Source organism: Schistocerca gregaria, chromosome 7, assembly GCF_023897955.1.
Source record: "Schistocerca gregaria isolate iqSchGreg1 chromosome 7, iqSchGreg1.2, whole genome shotgun sequence".
Taxonomy (NCBI): domain Eukaryota; kingdom Metazoa; phylum Arthropoda; class Insecta; order Orthoptera; family Acrididae; genus Schistocerca; species Schistocerca gregaria.
In genome coordinates, this window is record NC_064926.1 from 433,069,555 (window position 1) to 433,075,794 (window position 6,240).

General features: G+C 43.0%; 1 non-coding gene across 1 annotated transcript; it reads right to left on the reverse strand.

The window, feature by feature from the left end:
* Nucleotides 1–5,139: 5,139 nt before the first annotated feature.
* Nucleotides 5,140–5,211, reverse strand: Trnas-uga (transfer RNA serine (anticodon UGA)). The gene has a single exon. It is a non-coding gene; the product is annotated as a tRNA-Ser (tRNA).
* Nucleotides 5,212–6,240: the final 1,029 nt, after the last annotated feature.

Below are 6,240 nucleotides of genomic sequence, written 5' to 3' on the forward strand. Positions count from 1 at the left end.
CAATTATCAAATCTGTCTGTTAAGACACAATGCTTAATAAAAAATTCTTATGCAAGTTATACTCACAGCTGAAGGCCTTATTGACCAGAAATTCAAATTATTTGTCCACTGAAGGCCCCAATACTAATAACTGAAAAACACCTTGACGGCTGAAGGCCTGGATAGCAAATTCTTAAAAACATTTAACTTCTCCAAAGAGAAGAAGAAAATATCTTTTTAAAAAATCATCAAAATTTCACTATTAAGAGACAACACCGAATTAACAATTCATTAGAGAAATTGTATTCACATCTGAAGGCCTTATTGACCAGAAATTCAAATCACTTGTCGGCTGACGGCCCCAATAGTAATAACTCAAAATTAAAATATTGTTTTCCTTCTTAAAAAAAATCATCGCAATCTGATCAAACCAAGAGAGAAGTGGGCCTCAGACAGTGCTTCAGAGATTGGCCTGGGAAAGTCGCTCAACTTCGTAAATGATGAGACTAACCTAATGACATCACACACATCTAACCTGCGACTGTAGTGGTCTCGCTCTTCCAGACTGAAGCGCCTAGAACCGCACGGCCACCACGACCGGCCAGTCCAAAAGACAAAATATCCGAACCACAACCGTGGAGGCTGTCGAACTACATGCCTTACCAGGCAGCAGCGGCAAGGCGAGGAAAGGTACACTGCCACTAAAATACACTAACCTCAACGGCAGGTAACTGGGGCGTTAGCGGCCAATAGGCAGAATAATACCGCCGGTTGAACTTCATCCATAAACACAAGGAATTCTATGATTAATAATAAAAGGAGGAGGACAGCCAATTAATTTCGTCAACTCCAAACACTCCACTCATTGCTCTTCATCTCAGCGACCCTGCGAGCAGCAACACTCGAACAAACAGCGTGATCTCAAAATAGTGGAGGTTTCACTAGTGAGTTAATGTTCACTCAACTCAAAAGTCCTGGGTCTGGTGGAGAACGAGGTTGTCGCCCTCGAAACTACAGCCCATCGATCCAGCAGTGCCTGATTGCCACCAGCAGTCCTGGCATGTCATCGTGCTGCCCGACCTCCCAATCGAACTCCCGACACACCCGACCCGGAAAACACTTGACGTCCTTCTAAAGATAGTACCACAGTACTAGATATCGATAACCGCTGCTGCTGCCACTCGTGGACCGACAACGCTAATGGCGCCGGTAAACACAAGAAGAAAACGATACGCCACGATGCCAACCTATCAACGGCACCAATTCTAGCCACATCACGGCTCACCTGGTATTGGATGGTCCCCATGGTTAATCTGCAAAGTAGCATTGCTAACAAGGGCTATGTAAGCACTCAGTTGATCAGGTCCATCCAAGGTGCATACCCAGTGGTAAGACTGTTTTCAAGAACACAGGACCACTGTTCATGCAGCTCGTATCGCCCTAGACTGGTAGTTTTGTGAAGATGGGGATGAATTGTCGCATCTCTCCTGGCCAGTACAGTCACCCAGATCTCAATATTATTGAGTCTTTGTGGAGTTAAGCGAGAGTGACAGCTATCCATCTCCATCATCGTTATCTCAAGTTATTCTGCAGGAAGAACGGCATACGATGCCCTTGTAAACCGTAAAGGACTTGCATAAAACCATTATGAGATGACTGTAAACTATTAGGAATGCAACGGTTGTCCTACACTATATTAAGAATGGTAATGTGAATTCGTGTATCTGTGTTTTTGTCCAACCCCTGTGCATTGTAATGACGTAGAACGGATCTGTTGACTGGTTGCTTAGCGTATTTCATGTTTAAACATGCAATCTGGTTGACCCTACACAGATGAATTTAAAAATATTTCAAAAACTCTCTATAATCAACTCGTGAAAAGCAGAGCTTTGATTCAGCCTGTGCTACTATGCTGCAGAGTATCTATGTAAAGGTTACAGCTTGCAATAGACATCGCGGTGGTGAGAAAGTGAATATGTGCCATATCTGAATCACCTTCCTCTTGTTGATTTTAGTGGACTGTGTGGCCCTCGTATCATTATACTTTAACAACGGATAGAACAATCACTTAATTTGTTTGTTTACTGGTACACGTCTGCAGTTCTGGTGTGGTCTGAAATTCTCACACAGCAGTACCGTAGCATGCCGTCAGAGGAACCAGAAACAAAATACCACCGTGTGTTGATAAAGCGGAGTAGCGTGCGGTAATTAGTTTTCGTCAGCGCCGGAAATATTCCAGCTCTGTCAGGTCGATCCCGTTAACTTCTTTAGCCGTCTTGATTGCCTTGAGAAATTTGTAACATTTCCCCTACTGCGAGAAATGAATTACCTCACTGTAATTAATTTTATCAATGGGCTGCGCATTTTATTTTCGGTCCCCTGGAGGAAATCTTCGGTCGTCCGACGGGAGATTTCTCTGAGTGCGCCATTGGTGTGTAAACATGAGTTTCTTAGAGTACGAGTTTGCTTTATGTATTGTTGAAAGTATTTTCATTATTAACCTCGTTTATCTGATCATCGCTGAACGATTACAGTAGACTGTAGTGCGTCGAAAGATATATACTGTTCCACACCAATATAGTAATGGAATGGTAGAGAGACATTTTCTCTCTCCCTACAACCCCGCATTGCTCATACACATTCAACTATTAACAAGAGCCAGCCACAAGGCACTAATATTTCGACGCGATCAGTCACCAAGAGTGCGTCATTGCCATTTCTGTGTGTGAGTGTGGAAAAGTGTAAGATCAAAATAAGTCGTAACATCATAGTAGAAGGTAGGACGCAACAGCCCTTATCAGTGTTCTGACGTAACATTTATTCTAGTGAAACAAATTAAGCCAGTATAGCAAAACAGAACACCACTGACGGCCTGGAATGAGAGTGACCGATTCGATCACTAAAAACGGCATCATACAACAACGCCACTTCTCTCCCGCAAATACTACACCCTGCTAGCCTAGAGGCAGTCGATAGAATGCATCTCGTTCACACTTATTTCTCTGATTAATGTATTGTAACAAGTTACGTGAGATTCTTCCATTATTGGTCACATTCTTACTAACATGTAATTGCCACCAATGACAACGGACCAGCATCTGGTACTGAAGCCTTCACTGCTGGCGCAATCAGCAAGTCTACCAACACCGTTCCAGATCATGGAGTCAACTGCTCTGAAGCTTCAGCATTTTTTTTTTCTTTGGGTCAGAGAGCGTACTGAACTTCCGGGCCAGGATCAGCATTCAAATTGATATCACGGCATCCGAGATCTCCGACCTTTTGATGGGACGAGAAGGGCAGTGACCTAAGATGGATCGAGTACTCTCAGGAAGGCGTATGAGCGAACACACTCAGGCCGTGGTTACGGTCTAATATGTTGCAGACCAGCCTGTGAGTAGCACCCCTCGAACCAGTGAACGGGCAACCCGCCAGACTCCAAACCACTTGGAGCTGGTGCAGCGTTCTTTGGCCACCCTGAGTCTGCTCTGGATTCAGGGCATCTTACACAGCCACCAGCCGCAGCAGAGGACACTCCTACAAGGAATACTCTGATGAATAACGTAAGTAATATTTTATGTCATTATTTAATTATTCCCGAAGCTTTCATCGATCCATCAATTATCTCGTTTCGTATTAAAAAGTTTTCAAATATCGTAGTGAAAGTAGTACACAGAACAATTAAATACTCTGTTCAGTAGACAAAAGGACTCTGAATTATGATTTCATAACGACCGCATTACTTGTCACTTGAGTCATGAACACGTAGCACATGGATTTCGACACAACATGTCCGCAAGGGTAGGAGCTTAGTATTTCCAAGCAGTAGGAGACAGTCTCATGAATTAAGAGCTGTAGAACCAGCACAAGATCAAAGGAATATTTCGAAGATTCCGCTAAGGACGTGTAGCTAGTAAAAGAGGCATCTGGTAACCGCATGAGATAGTAAAGAAAATTGCTCATTCTCGAGGTGCACTAAATTGACTGATTGCAGAAACGATAGTGCAAGTACTACTGTTAGGTTCTGCCACCTGCGGTCGTTTACATTAAGCACCACACAGTTCTGCCACCGTTGTACATCAATACACCGATATGAAAATGCTCTGAGCTGGCTGATACTCAATTACCGACACGGAATGCCACATTAAAGAGCAGTCCCGTTTGATGATAGCCCACGGTCTGGTAACTACAAAAGCAACTTCAGCAACGGAAATGTCATTCCATACGGGAATTATGACTATCGCTTCTGTTTTTGTCATTTTACTTTATTGTCCCACACTGTGACGGTACTTAAAGGCGTGCTTGTAGTTTTTGTCCCTTCTAATTTCCTGTCCTGCAGTAGACCTTTATTTTACCATCAATCTTCAGTCTGGTTTGATGTTGCCGGCCACGAATTTCCTCTTCATTTCAGGCTAGCACTAACTCCCAACATACTCAATTATTTGCTGGATGTATTCCAACCTTCCTCTACTCTCTTTATCCTATAAACTCTCTAATACGACGTAGGTTATGCCCTAATGCCTTAACACATCTCCTATCGTGCTGTTACTTCTTCTTGTCGGCGTTAACGATATGTTCCTTCATTCGCCGATTCTACCGCGAACCTTCTCATTCATTACTATACAAATGTAACAATTTTCTACTTTCTTCTGTAGCGTAAAAAGATTTATACTTTTCCACACCAATATAGTAATGGAATGGTAGAGACATTTTCTCTCTCCCTACAGCCCCGCATGGTAATCTCATTGAGCATTGTAAATGGCGTTTCACACGTGAATGATGAACGCTCCGAATACTTACGATTTTGCTACTAGGATTAATAACGGAACTTAAGGGATTCAACTGCGAAAAGACGACCTCACCTGTTTCTCCCAGCAGGAAAGACATATCTCCGTTTTGGGTGCTGCATGCGCATGCATTTAACAAACGTGCATGCGATGTACTAGTTCCTGGGAAACGAATAGAATCGTACGTGCCAGTCTTTACGTATAGATATAAGTAAGCGAAGACGGCTTAATCCTGCCACGTAGATTGCTTTCGACAAGACGCACTTGCCAGTCTCATGGGCCGGTGGCCCGACATGTAGTTTGTCCTGTTGCAAGGCTTACTTTCAGAGACTCGCAAGTTTATCGTAGTGCTTGGTTGTAGCGAAAGTGAAAAGTAGGGCCTGTCCGGGATTTGAACCCGGGACCACCTGTACTCAAAGCAGGAGTCATACCCCTAGACCAACAGGCCGCACAACGAAGCAGTTGTGCACCCCGCCACCTTCTGAGATCTTTCCGCACTTGCTAGTTGCTGCACCCAATCTTGACCATATTCTCACGGAGGTTTCTTAATCCGACACCTACAACATGAGCTGTGCTGAACACCAGTGTATGTGAAGGCTGAAAGACCTGCTTGAGTTGTGTGACAGTATTTCGACCGTGTGAAGCCATTGATGTGTAAACACATGTTTCTTAGAGTACATGTTTGCTTTATGTATTGTTGAAAGTATTTTCATTATTAACCTCATTTATCTGATCATCGCTGAACGATTACAGTAGACTGTAGCTCCATACCTCAAACGCCTCAATTCTCTTGTGTTCCGGTTTTCCCATTGTCCATGATTCACTGCCATACGATGCTGTGGTCAGAACGTATAAATTTCTTCTTCGCATTAAGACCAATGTGTGGTACTTCACGTGGTCAGGAATACGCTTTGCGCCTGTGCTAATCTACTTTTTATGACTTCTTTGCTTCTCCCGTCAACTGTAATTTTGCTTACAGAGTAGCAGAATCGCTTATCTTCGTCATTTCCTGATCACCAATTTTGATATTAAGTTTCTCGCTATTCTCACTTCTGCTATATCTAATTACCTTTGTCTTTCTCTGGTTTACTCTTCGTCCACAATCTTTACTCATTAGACTGTTCACTCGACATAAAAGTTTCTCTAATTCTTCTTGTCTTTCACTGATGATCGCAAAGCCATCAGCAAATCTTATCATTGCTGCCCGTTCACCTGGAATTTTAGTCCCATTCTTGACCCTTTCTCTTACTTCCACCATTGCTTCTTATTAGACATGTGGACTCAACAGTAGGGGCGAAAGACTGCATTCCTGTCTTATGTCATTTTTAATCCGAGCACGGTTTTGTTTGGCATCCATTCTTATTGTTCCCTCTTGGTTATTGAATATATTGTATATTATCCATTGATTCTTTTCTGTCTTCCTTCCATTATCAAGCGCAATGTGAGATCTGCCTCTCCGATACCTTTACCTTTCTTA